The sequence below is a fragment of the Rhinatrema bivittatum genome, chromosome 5, assembly GCF_901001135.1.
Source record: "Rhinatrema bivittatum chromosome 5, aRhiBiv1.1, whole genome shotgun sequence".
Classification (NCBI taxonomy): domain Eukaryota; kingdom Metazoa; phylum Chordata; class Amphibia; order Gymnophiona; family Rhinatrematidae; genus Rhinatrema; species Rhinatrema bivittatum.
Genome location: NC_042619.1, coordinates 342186840 through 342200889, shown reverse-complemented (window position 1 = coordinate 342200889; position 14050 = coordinate 342186840).

Genomic DNA, 14050 nt, shown 5'->3' with positions numbered 1-14050 from the left:
TCCCTGATGTTATTCGCACAACACAGATAAGGAGAAAAAATTTTATAGCACTTTGGAAGGAAGTACAAGAAAAGGGAGCACAGTTCTCCTTACGATATCCATGTATGTGCTATATAAAATATCAAGAAAATTCATATATCTTTAATTTCCCAGACCAATTACGTGCATTTCTTGATACTCACTCCTAAGGGTTGTATGAAAAAGTGGGATAAATGGAATGTATGAGGGAGTACAAGGAGGTTTATGCTTGTAATATTTTTTCTTTTTATTTTGCTCCAATAGTTTACATCTTGTCAAGGTTCACTAATATTATTCTTAATATTATCCTAGCAACTGATATAATTCGAGGAAATTTTTGTATTGTAAGTGAATTTTTCTCAGTTTTCTTCTTTTTCCTTACCTCTGTATCAGAATTACTGTTTGTAATAAATTAAGAAATGCAATAAAAATAAAATTTAAAAAAAAAAAAAGTTATGGGCTTGATGGAAATATCCTTACCTATTTATCTCTCCTATATTCCAATCCAATCTCTCATACCGTTGCTAATTTATTTAATTATTTAGTGGTTTTTATATACCTATATCAGTTTGCACATCGTATCGGTTTACATAGAACTAAGAGAGCGACACCAGGTAACAGGGTGAGGCTTTTACTTTGAATATGGAACAGCAAACTTTTACAAGGAACATGGAATAATAACTGGTTACAAAGGCTTATATAAGGATAATGGCCTTAAATAAGCTAATGGCCTTAAATCATCAGATGTAAAAATTGGTTGGGGTGTCAGACAGGGCTGCCCACTCTCCCCTCTGTTGTACATTTTAGCTATAGATCCCTTATTATGGAAAATAGCCCAGACACAAGATATTGTAGGCTTTCAAAAAGGTCAACATATGTTTAAAGTAGCTGCCTTCGCTGATGATATTTTAATTTTCCTCATTAATCCAAAAACTTCTTTATATCCATTATTACGTTTACAGACAGAATATGGTAAATTTGCAGGACTGTGAATCATCAGGATAAGTTGGAGGCTTTGGATGTAGGTGGCTGGGTACGGCCTTCCTGGTGGGGCCCTTTCCCCTTGAAATGGGTTGATAGGGACATGAAATATCTAGGCATAAAAATCCCCAGTAAGTTATCAGACCTCTATCGAGCCAATATAAGGCTGTTGCTGCATAATACCTCTCAACTCCTAAAAAAAAAAAATGGCAGGGCCTACCTTTATCCCTTTCAAGTAAGATCCAACTATTTAAAATGATGGTCCTGCCCAAGTGGTTGTATGTCCTCCAGAGGATACAGTTGTGGCTCACTAAAAAAAGACTGTAAGGAAGTAGGGCAAATGCTTCAGACATTTTTATGGAATGGGAAGAAAGCCCGAATATATCTACAAACCCTTATGCAGCCAATCTCAATGGGAAGGCTGAATTGTCCTAACTTACACTTGTACAATCTAGCCTGTATTTTACAGTTCTTGTGAGACTTTATTACGGATACTTCATATTTTAGTCCTCATCAACAGCTGGTAGAATGGTTAGATTTTCCCTCACTCAATTATCTATTGCAGGCCAGCAAAGACATTCTGTCATCTCCCTTATCAACCCAACCAGATTATCGGCTTTACTAAGCATCTGCGACAACGACTTATGTCCACCTGCCAAAGGGTGCTCCATATGTCACAGATGGTGAGAGCTGGGTCTGGGGTTTATATTCCAATGTTTTCACAAAAAACAGGGCAAATACTAAGCTTCTCAGAACTGCAACAGGAATTTTCCTTGGATTTTTTTCCATATCTACAATTATGACATTTTATCAAAGCACACAAAAATTCGTTTAAACGTACGCCCCAATCCTTGACTCTCCATATTATTATCCTAGGAACCAGATCTCAGAAACCTCCCATAGCTAATTTTCATAGAGCTTTGCAGGTAGCCTTGGAGCTGGGGGACTTGCCAAAAAAGTATAACAAGTGGCAAGAATGGTCAGAATTTTCCCTATCCTTACAAGAATTTACCCGGTGTTTCATAGAAATCTTGTCTCTGTTGGAAAGTGTACTATACAGGGAATTGCAATTTCAATTTTTAAGACAATTCTATATGTCCCCAAATAAAGCCTTCCAGGCAATGATGACAATATCCCCGAATAGTGCTAAGTGCCCACAAACTTCAGGCTCCTTTTACCATAGTTTTTGGTCTTGCCCAGAGATACAGAATTTCTGGAAGATGATTATTTGTAAATATAGCCAAATTCTTAATATTACACTGCCAGGTGACCCAATGCTTTGACTCTTTGGAATTATACCCCAGACCTCAACAGGGGTGGATGTGCACATTTTAAAATTCTTGCAGAAAGCTAGTATGGTGGGGAGAAAAGTTACATTGTGCAAGTGGGTTGCCAATTCTACACTGCAGCTGGACCACTAATTTTGTTTGCTAATAAAATTGTACACGGAGTTTCTGAATGCAAAGTTTTCCTCATGCAAAAGCTTTATTGAAATGCAGTCCGTGTGGAATACTTTCAATTGTTATCTAAGGCCTAAGACAGCTTATCTGTGAACTTTCTTTATTCTTCCTATCTGGGTCTCCACCAGTGACCCTTTAAATCCAAAGATAAAAGATTGGAATTGTTAGATGCCATCTAGAAGTTCCAATAACCTCAACTCAGACTGGTTAACCTTCACTTAGTAGTGTTATCTTTTTTCATTGCCTGTTTATTCAGATGGTTGATCAGATCCTTCTAATATATAGTTGTTAGATCTTTCTAATACTTAGATGTCTAATCTCATCAGCTAATGTGTAATGTACACTGCATAGTGTGTTATATTATGCTAAATGATCAGTTTAGAGCAGATCAACCTAATCTAATAATAACAAGTATGACTTGTTTAAATACTTTATTGCTTTGTATAAGCCGGTGCATTTATTGCATATCTCATATTTTTAGTTCATGGTGCAATGTCTGCTAATGTTTTTGATCAGATGTATATTGAAAAATCAATAAAAACAAGTTACAAAAAAAAAGATGTCCCCCTGATGCAGGAGATCCAAAACACCAGGTGAAGTCAGGGTTTGGTGTCTCTTATATCATGTTGATTTTTCTGAGCAATTGCCGATAGGCATGTTTATGTGCATTAAAAAAGTGCTTTAAAAAAATGGACAGTAACACTGATAACATCATAGTTTAACTTATATGTAGGTAAATGATATAGAGGTCTGGGCTATACCACATTTTAGGTGGTCTTACACATCTGCCTGGCTTGCTGACACCCTTCATATATAACATATCTTATTATTTCTTTCACAGTTATCTATTGTGCTTTGAATTGTTCCTATTTTTCTTTGTACAGATAGGAACATCTGAAAAATAAGTATCACTAAACTGGACTGAAAATTAAACCAGATCCTAATACATAAGAAAAACTGATTTTTTACCGCATTAATTATTGTTTTATGGATACTCTAAGCCTGATGTAATTTGTCAGCTTGCAAAAGTAATGGATTCTATTGACTGCATTCCTGCAAAATAACAAAGCATTAGTAATATTATAAATTAATGCAATGAATATGGTAGTCTTCCTGTCATATTTTCAGAGAAAGTATGATGCTTTTTAACTGTGTACATTGAGGGTAGGGTCCTTTGTTTTCAATTTAAACCAATTTTCACCCATAAATTCCCAGATTGTTCCAAAAGTGAGAATTGGTTTAAACCAACTTTCACCCTTTTTTTTAGACTGATTAAAGAGCAGCTCCAGAGCTGCAGGTGCAGTGTCTGGAGGCCTCCAGCAACTTCTGGAAGACAGTGTGGGCCAAAGCATCTGCACCATTTCAAATCCCGCCCCCCACCAGTGAAAGCGCTCACTCGCCAGCATTGCTAATGTGGCACTGGAGACCAGTCGCTTCCCTTCAAGCCTGCTGCTTGGTGCTGCCAGTGCAGTATTTAAAGTGGGCCATGCCTACCAGAAGCACTTCCTGGCCAGCTCCTTGGCGTCACAAAAAAGCAGAAGTGCGGTGCTAGAGAGCGCTGGAGCCTCAGTAAGCGTGCTACTGAAGGGGAGAGGAGACGTGTGCAGTCACCACTAGTAAAGTGGTGGGAGGGAGATTCTCAGGGGTGAGGCGAGAGAAAGGGACATGTTAGGGGAAGGGGGTAGAGATAGAGATGTTGCTGAGTGGGTGACTGGTAAAATCTGCTTAATATTGTTTTATTTTCCTGGCTTATAATGAGTCACATTTTGCCACTAATTTTATCCTGTTTTGGTTCTTGTCATAATAAACCCTGTTACATTCCCAGGAAAAAAACCAAACTAACCAAAAATGGTCAGATTTTGGTGTGTAAATTAATATGTAAGTATTTGACTTTAACTTTTAGCAACACTATTTCTTACAGAAATATCATAATCACTGACACAGCTATTCTTTAGGTAAATTAGGGTTAATGTGTCCCTTGGATATAAAAATCACATTGAATAACAAATGCAGCCTCTTCTGGGCTCATACCTTCCCCTTCTTGCTGGAGGAAAGCTTTCTCCTCTTGTGATCCTATCACCTGCTCTCCACTTGCTAATCTGCTATTGGCATGTTACACAATGTAAATTGCCATTAGCTCTCCTGGCTTGCTGCCTACTCAGGGCTGGAGAGGGCAGTGTTTCTCGGCTCGCTCCTGGAGCCTTACCTAGCCAGTCAGGTTTTCAGGCTTGCACAATAAATATGTGGAACCCTGAATTTGGAGAATAAAGTTTAAGATATTGGGACTAAATCTCATACAATACATAGTTACAATCCACTCTCTTCAAGCCCCACACAGTGGAGCCTTCATTTGACAGGGATAGGAAGGTTATCCTCCAGGGCCCAAGGTATTAAGTGTGCCAATCACTAAATGCATTAAAAAGACCCAGAGGGACATGCGATTGGTGTTCCTACAGTCTTTACTGAAGCAATTGTGAAATAGGAATCTGATACAGAATCCATTTTTCCTTTGCTATATCCACAATCCAGAAATAAATACTTGATATGGAACTGTCTGATCCCTACTCTCTGTTTCTGGGGTCCCCTTCATTTCCTTCTGAAATGTATGGTCTCCAACAGCTAATTCAACTGGAATTTAAGGACTATTAGGACTCTATACAATGGATACTCTTCTAATTTAGAGCTCCTTGTAAATGTTAACTGAATAATGCTGTAGCTCTGGTTGGATCCTTTTCTTTACTTCCCCTCATCTGTCTCTCTTTTGTACCAATTAGATACCTCCTTGACTTTCATGTGTATACCGGATGGATGTATGCTGTGAATAAGCCCTTTGTGATTGTCACTTCTCCTCTCTCCTGACTCTTTTGCTTCCGTGAGATACTGGAAGAGTATCCTCACCTTCTCCAAGATGTCTGCTATGTGGCACTGACTTTATCAAGCTGAGTGAATCAGACAGGAAATAAACAAATTCTCAAACAAAATGGTGAAAAACTTCCTTTCAACTAAAGATCCAAGATAAAGAATATTCTCTAACTTCAAAAGGTAAACTCAATCAAAGTCTCTTAAATCTCTACAAATCCATGTCGCACTGAATTGGACAAGATATCTCTAGGAAAAAGGGAACTGGAAAAACTGTCCTGTCCTTTCTTACAACTCAAAAATCCACAACTCTTCTAGGGCCTTTGTCTTGTATAGGCCCAGGAAACAACCATTGCAGCAGCCTCACATGGGGGTGCTGTGGCTTGCATGGTATGTTCCTCGCTCCTGCTCTAAATGCACAGCCTTTCAATAAGGCCACACCTTCTAGGGATCCCAATTTGACCCTACATTTTCTTGAGATAGATTTGCATACACTGGGTTTCTAATGTATGCACATCTATCTCAAGCATATTTGTTTATAGGTATTATGAAAACCAGACCGGTTAGGTTTGCCTCCAGGAGAAGGTTGGGAAACATCGCGATAGGGAATGGGGGGAGAGAGACAGAAAAAGAAATCTGTCTACTGCTGCATCAGGAATACTATAATCTGTCTCCTCTGGTCTTCCAAAGACTACTCCATTGGAAGAAGCAGAGGAGGTACTAAGAGAAATCTCTGCTTTCATAGGGGGAAAAAAGTAATGAGCATTGTTTCAGGAATGAAAGTATTCTGGTTGCAATCACACATTGCCCATAGCTTTCTCACAGTCTGATTCACAAAGAATTGTCTCCGTTTTTTGTGTCTATGGGAAAAAAGTTTTTGAATCAAGTCCTAATATGTAAGTTTTTCATGTCAATCTGCATTCTAGTTAGTGTTCTTACTTTATACTCACTGTTGGAACTGTGGACCCTTGGACCGGGATGAGAGTTGGTGCTACCAACGAGAGATGGCCCCCAATGGTCCTCATCACCAGGAGGAGGTGCAGGTGAGGACGACCCGGCTGGAGCTTCACTTATACCAGCCCTCGTTCCCCTCAGGTTGAGACCTTGGGTACCGGGGTCGGCAGGTCTTAGGTGCGAGTCTCCTCAGTGAAGGCAGGTCCAGCGGTAGGCGGAGTCAGGAATCCGGGTCGAGGCTGGCAGGGAAGGTGCAAAACAAAGAGCCAAGCCGAAGGTCAGGGGCAGGCAGCAGACGAGCAGAGACGAGGTACCAGGTCAAGGGTCAAGATGGGCAGCAGACGAGCAGAGACGAGAAAACAAGCCAAAGTCAGAATCAGGAAATCAAGCCAAAGAAAGAGGAAGCAGGAACGAGAAATGGCATGGGATCAGGAACAACAGGAACACTGGATCAGGAACAGCAGGAACAAACAGGAAACATGGAGCGCATGCACATATGTAACCCAAGGTTTTGACTTTTACAAGATGACTTTCATCATCACTGGAGATCTTTTGTAAGATTTTACAATCACATCAGCAGGAAACCAGTCTATACTAGTTTTACTCTTGTATTTACAGCATCTGATTATCCCCTGTAACTAAACTACTGTTTCACTAGTGTTAATTATATGTTTGTGATTATATTTCTGGTTTAAGCTGTCTGAGCTAGTCAGATCTTGGAAAGAGGGAATATATATTGCAACTGGATCCTAAAGAAGGGAGAATAAATGCATGGCACTTAAAATAACTAAAATATATATTTAGATATATATTGATATATATATAAAAGATATATATTGTTCTCCATTCTTCCAGGAAGAATGGAGAACAATATATATCTCAAATTGAGTCTGTTGGGCGTGAGGGACGAAGGCATGGTGAGAGGGACAGGGTGAAAGTAATTGCTGACATGACAAAGAAAAACAAATGGTATTGCACAAAAAACCCCAAAAAACACTAGGAAACCTCAGGAAGTTTTCCCCTTGAATTTTTAACTTGATGGAAAAATAATGCTTTTTGTCTACCCAGAAAAGCCCTTAGGGGAGAGAGAGAGGGAGAGCAGGAAGACCTAGAGTTGGCAAAATATTCAGTTTGAAGAGAATTTGATGTGGCATATTCAAATTTACTTTATCACATGTTGGGGAACTATTCAGGTCCTGAAGGTTTTCCCATTTTTTTTTCTCCTACTACTATTGGGCTTAGGGTTTCTCTTGCTCTTCCTACTTGTTGGCCCCTGGAAGTACGGGCTCATGGTTTCTCCTGTCCTCTTTGCCTTTATAGGAGCATAAGCCAAGGCTTCTATGATTCTCCATGCAGGTAATTGTGATGCTGAAGGTTCTTCTGTTTTCTTTGTTTCTGCCAATGCAAAGACCCAGGGTTCTCCTATCCTCCTTACCTGGTGTTGATTAGGACCTATGCCACTGATAGTTTATTAACTTTCTCCCCTTCCACTTTGTAGTTTAGATTTCTAGTCACTCTGGTTTCTCCCCTCTACATCTAAGAAGTAGGTCCAAGATGTCCTGGTAACTTGCCTACTTGGTGCAAAGGTGGTGGATCTCATGTGTCACCTAGATAGGATTTTAGACAATGCTGGGGAGGAGCCGGCTGTCGTGGTACACGTGGGCACCAACGACATAGGAAAATGTAGGAGGGAGATTCTAGAAGCTAAATTTAAGCTCTTAGATAGAAAGCTTAAATCCAGAACCTCCAGGGTAGCATTCTCTGAAATGCTCCCTGTTCCACGCGCAGGTCACCAGAGGCAGGCAGAGCTCCGGAGTCTCAATGCGTGGATGAGACGATGGTGCAAGGAAGAGGGATTCAGTTTTGTTAGGAACTGGGGAACCTTTTGGGGAAGGGGGAGTCTCTTCCGAAGGGATGGGCTCCACCTTAACCAAGGTGCAAAAACAGGCTGTTGGAGCTCAACTTTAAAAAGGAGATAAGCATAATCTTAATACCAACAAAAAACACACTTTGAAATGTTTGTATGCTAATGCCAGAAGTCTAAGAAGTAAGATGGGAGAATGTTTGTATAGCAGTGAATGACAAATTTAATTTGCATCTCAGAGACAGAGAGAGAGAATATCCAATTAGATAGTGCTATACTGGGGTACAAATGATATCACAATTTCAGAGAGGAGCATCTGGGAGGTGGGGTGGTGTTTTATGTCCGGGATGGCATAGAGTCCAACAGGATAAACATCCTGCATGAGACTAAATGCAAAATTGAATCTTTATGGGTAGAAAATCCCTTGTGTGTCGGGGAAGAGTATAGTGATAGGAGTATACTACCGTCCATCTGGTCAAGATGGTGAGACGGACAGTGAAATGCTAAGAGAAATTAGGGAAGCTAACCAAATTGGTAGTGCAGCAATAATAGGAGATTTCAATTATCTCATCAAATAATGAGGGCAAGTATATAATCAATTTCAAATAAACCTAAACATATTCTTTAAAAAATATTTTTATTCTCTTGAACAACTTACAAATCAATTATAGAGATAACTAAATATAATTCAACTTAAATTTATGTATAAAAATGTATATAATAAATAAAAAAATATAATGAAAAGTAGATAAAAATCACAAACACATACACACATCTTTAGTCGGGCTGCCATGGTGCAAATTGTAATTTATTGAGACATTTTGCTATTTGGAGGATTTGGATTGATTAGCAGCTTTTCTGCAGCTTTTTTGGCAATACAACTTTCTCTGCCCGATAAAGAGTAAGACATGTGCCCCGTTGCCGGAAAGCAGAGCCATGATGCTGGCTAATATTGCTGCTGTTGGAACAAGTTTGATGTGGACAAGAAGTGTTGATGCATGATATTTGAGGATCTTTTTTTGTGAGATACTGGTTTAAAAATCACTTCCAGGCTGTGGTATATTATACTTAAATCTGTTCCCCTGAAGCAGCCTCATTCCTGAGGCAAAACTTGGGCCCTGGTTGGGATTTTTTCTTATATGAAGTTTGGGATCCTTTTTCATCCTTTTAACATTACCCAACCCACAAAAAATCATCAACCCTGGTACACGACTGAACTAAGATCCCTAAAAAATACCCTCAGGCAGCGAGAGAGAAGCTGGCGTAAAGCCCCCTCACCTCAACTCGCCTCAAGTTTCAAAACTACCCTTCACCAATATAGAATAACCACCCTCAAAACAAAAAGAGACTACTTTTCAGCTAAGATCCACCAATACATGTACAACCCGAAAGCCCTTTTCAATTATGTTGCCAACCTCACCAAATCCTCTCAGCCCACTATCTCTGAGAATGATGCCTCCACTAAGAGCGAAGAAATCGCCCAGTATTTCCTCACAAAAATCACCAACATCCTCTGCAGATTTCAACACCCTTCTCCATCTACCTCCCCTTCCCCCTCCCTCCAACCTTCCCCCACTTCACCCACCCTCCAAACCCTTGACCTGACTTCCGCTAAAGAAGTGGAATCTATTCTCAGAAAACTCAAACCAGCTTCCCACCCTTCAGACACTATTCCAACAAAATCCCTCCTCTCCATCCCGAATACTATATCCAAACCCATCACAGACATCATAAACTCCTCCCTCTCTTCAGGCTCTGTCCCAGATGCTCTCAAACAAGCTATTGTCAAGCCCCTCCTAAAAAAACCAACACTAGACCCTAAAGACCCCGCTAACTTCCGCCCTATCTCTAACCTGCCCTTCCTATCCAAAATTATGGAAAAGATTGTAAACATCCAACTTACAGAATATCTAGAAAGCAACAACATTCTGCATCCAGCCCAATATGGCTTCCGTAAATACCTTAATACAGAAACCCTCCTGCTCTCCCTCACGGACCACTTACTCATAGGCATGGACCGAGGCAACTGTTACCTCCTCGCCCTACTCGACATCTCAGCTGCCTTTGATACCATCAACCACAACCTCCTCATCAACCGGCTATCCGAAATAGGCATCTCAGGCCTAGCCCTACTATGGTTTAAATCCTATTTATCTAACAGAAAGTTCTCCGTCAAGATAGGAAACGCCAACTCCACACTCTACCCCTTGTCTCAAGGTGTCCCACAAGGCTCCTCCCTCTCCTCCACCCTTTTCAACATTTATCTCACACCTCTATGTCAGCTCCTCACAGACCTCGGCCTCAAATTCTACCTCTATGCAGATGACGTTCAAATCGTCATTCCCATTCACAACTCTCTCTCAGATGCCCTTGCCTTCTGGAACACATGTCTTGCCAACATAAATGACTTCCTCACCAACATCCACCTCTCTCTAAACTCCTCCAAAACAGAGCTGCTCCTTATCTCTCCTCACCTCCCTCCCAAACCACCGATCTCCAACGATCCAGCTTTCAACGTCATAACACCCCAACCCACTGTAAGAGACCTTGGGGTTATCATAGATCAACAACTCAATCTCAAAAAACAGATCAACTCCATCCTCAAAGAAGGTTTCTTCAAGCTTCACATCCTGAAGAAACTCAGACCCCTCCTCCACTATCATGACTTCCGCACCGTCGTCCAAGCCACCCTTTCCTCAAAGCTGGACTACTGTAATGCCCTCTTCCTCGGCCTACCCTCCTCCACCACCAAGCCCTTACAAATGCTCCAGAATGCCATCGCCAGGGTCATCACCAACTCAAGGAAAGCTGATCACATTACCCCTATACTCAAAGAACTCCACTGGCTCCCCATCGCATCCCAAATTCTCTTCAAAATTCTAACCATAGTGCACAAGTCCATCCACTCGCACAATTCCAATTGGTTGGATGAACCCTTTCGTCCTATACGCACTGAACGACCCACTCGCACTGTCAACAAAGGCACCCTCTCCATTCCCCCTTTGAAAAAAGCCCACCTCTCCTCTACTAGGGACCGTGCACTATCCATTGCAGGCCCTAAACAATGGAACGCCCTCCCTACCACTCTCAGGCTAGAGCCATGTTACGCCAAGTTCAGAAAAAAACTTAAAACATGGCTCTTCCGACAAGCCTACCCTGATTAAATACACTGACTTCCGCAAGTATCTTGCCTACGCCTTGTATATTCCTGTAAATAGTCCGTTGCAGTTTTACTTATTGCTTTAATTCCTCCTCCTCCTGCTCTTTGTATACTCCTCCTTGTTCGCCCTCCCTGTTCATTGTAATTTCTGCCTTTTAAGTTACATTGTAAACCGGTATGATGTATGCATACTAATACCGGTATATAAAAGTTTTTAAATAAATAAATAAATAAATAAATAAATATGAAAATTTATATCTTGGATTTAAAAATGTGGGAATTTTTGACTCTCATGAAGGTTTACGTCCTGGGTCAAAACTTGGATATCCATTGAGGAACAGTCTGCATTTTGGAAATATTGTACAGACTGCCCATGCTTCTATAAAAATTACATATATTCAGGTTTTACTCTTTGTAATTCTTTTTATAACTTTAAACTGGATGTGTATGGGAGTGAGTGTTTTGGGATGTATGTGTTTGTGATTTTTATCTATTTTTCATTATATTTTTTCTTATATACATTTTTGATATTTACATATAAGTTCATATATATTTAGTTGTCTATATAATTGATATGTAAGTTGTTCAAAAGAATAAAAATATTTTTTAATGAATATGTTTAGGTTTATGTTTAGGTTTATTTGAAATTGACTACACATGCACTCATTATTTGATGAGATATTGTTTTAGGGAAATAATTTTTGTTTAGATCAATATATATTTTTCTCTCTACTGATTTAAGATTTCAATTATACCCCCAACCCCCTCCCCCTCCCCCAAATAAAAGTGCCCTCTCTTACAGCGGTATAAATAGTAAAGTTACATATTGGTCTCACTCTCTCTCTCCCTTTGAACGGGGGAAATTATCCTAACCATGACCCCCTTTTTATCACGGGTGCTATTTTCCTATATTTATTGCTTTTTGATGAATCTAGGTCTAAGTGGACTAACATGGCAACCACACTATGACAATTCATGTGCCTGTGAACATTTTTTTAAATTAAGACGCATAGAATGAAAAGCAGCAGACGTACGAGGACGTTACTACTTGGAAAATGGTGATGATGTGTATGAGGATATGGTGAGGAAAAGATGACTATGAGAGACGTCAAAATCAACATGTTTTGGCAATACTAGAAATTTGGGAGGGGGTGAAAAGAAAAGGAAAAGTCAAAAGGCTGTGAAAAACAACTAAAAGTACAAAATTAAGTAAAATATTTCTAAAGGCATTCAATCATTTTTGGTAGTCCATTTAAAAAGTAAGATATTTTGTGACAAATTCATTTACCTATTAGTAAGTATACCCCACCAGGTTTAGCCTTAGCCACTAGTCCGAATGCACTATAGATATACATATGTGTATTTCTTGAGTGATTTCAGCCCAAATGCGCTCCATGAGTGAAAGCGAAACAGGAGAAACAAGAAAAAAAATATAAGACTGAAGTGGGGAAGCAAAGCAAGGTAGAAAAGAAAGTCTTGAAACTTTGAAGATAGGCAAGGGTGACAGGTCCACCACAGGGCAGCTAGAAATAAAAAGTAAAGTGGCATGTACAAGGGATGCCTTAGGAAAGACAGACTGGAATGAAACCGGAGAAGATTAAGTGGAAGATCACACAGAAAAATAAGCAATTAAATAAGTGCACGAAATGCTGAGAAAGTAAGAATAATGACACTGAAGCAGATAAAACAGATAACTAAAAAGAAGTTGAGACAATGAATAATTAAAGTTTATTACATGCACAATCACTGAATTGTTTTTTTTCCATGTGATAGCTGAAACATCTCCGTGGATGGATTTACTTTCCCTTTGCATTGCTCTTACCTTATGAACATTTTGCTAACAGTGCCAAATAATAAAAGGGTTACCAGATAGTTCCAGTCAGCAGGGACAAGCTGAACCAGTCTTTGTTTTGTCCCATTACATCTACAAACAGGATTGTGTCACATTTCTGATAATCTGGAGTCATTTTGTAACTCAAGAATAATTGTAAAGGCAATGAAAGATCAAATGAGTGTGAAACTATTTCCAAGTCTATTGAACAGGGGAGGCCAGCTTGGGTCTTCAAGAGGCACAAACAGGCCAGGTTTCAGGATATCCACAATGAATATGCATGAGATACATTTGCCGCACACTACCTCCATAGTATGCAAATCTATCTCATGCATATTCATTGTGGGTATCCTGAAGACCAGGCCTATTTGTGGCTCTCGAGGACCGGAGTTGGTCACTCTTGCTATAGAATATCCTCTGAAAAATTGTACTTAAATCACATGACAATGTGATTTGTGCAAAGAAACGATTCCTAATCACGACGAGTACAATTTTGAAAAGTTTTTACATGGGAAATACATGTTTGCCCGAATAAAAATGGTGTTTCAAATGAACCACACCTTAGTGCAGGGCTTCCCAAACCTGTCCTGGGGACACCACAGTCAGTTGGGTTTTCAGGATATCCACAATGACCATGCATGAGATACATTTGCATACCATAGCGATTTAGAATATGCAAATTTATATCATGCAAATTCCTTGTGGATATCCTGAAAACCCGACTGGCTGTGGGATCTCCAGGACCGGTTTGGGAAGGCCCTGCCTTAGTATGGGCAGAACTCCATGTGTATCACTAGGGTTAGCTGCAGAGAAAAGTGGGCAGGGTTAGTTTGGAGAAGGGAAATGCATGGAGTTGAAATCCTCCATGAATTTTGTACAAAATACTTAGGTATAAAAGTAGCCATGTTCCCCCTACCAGCCCA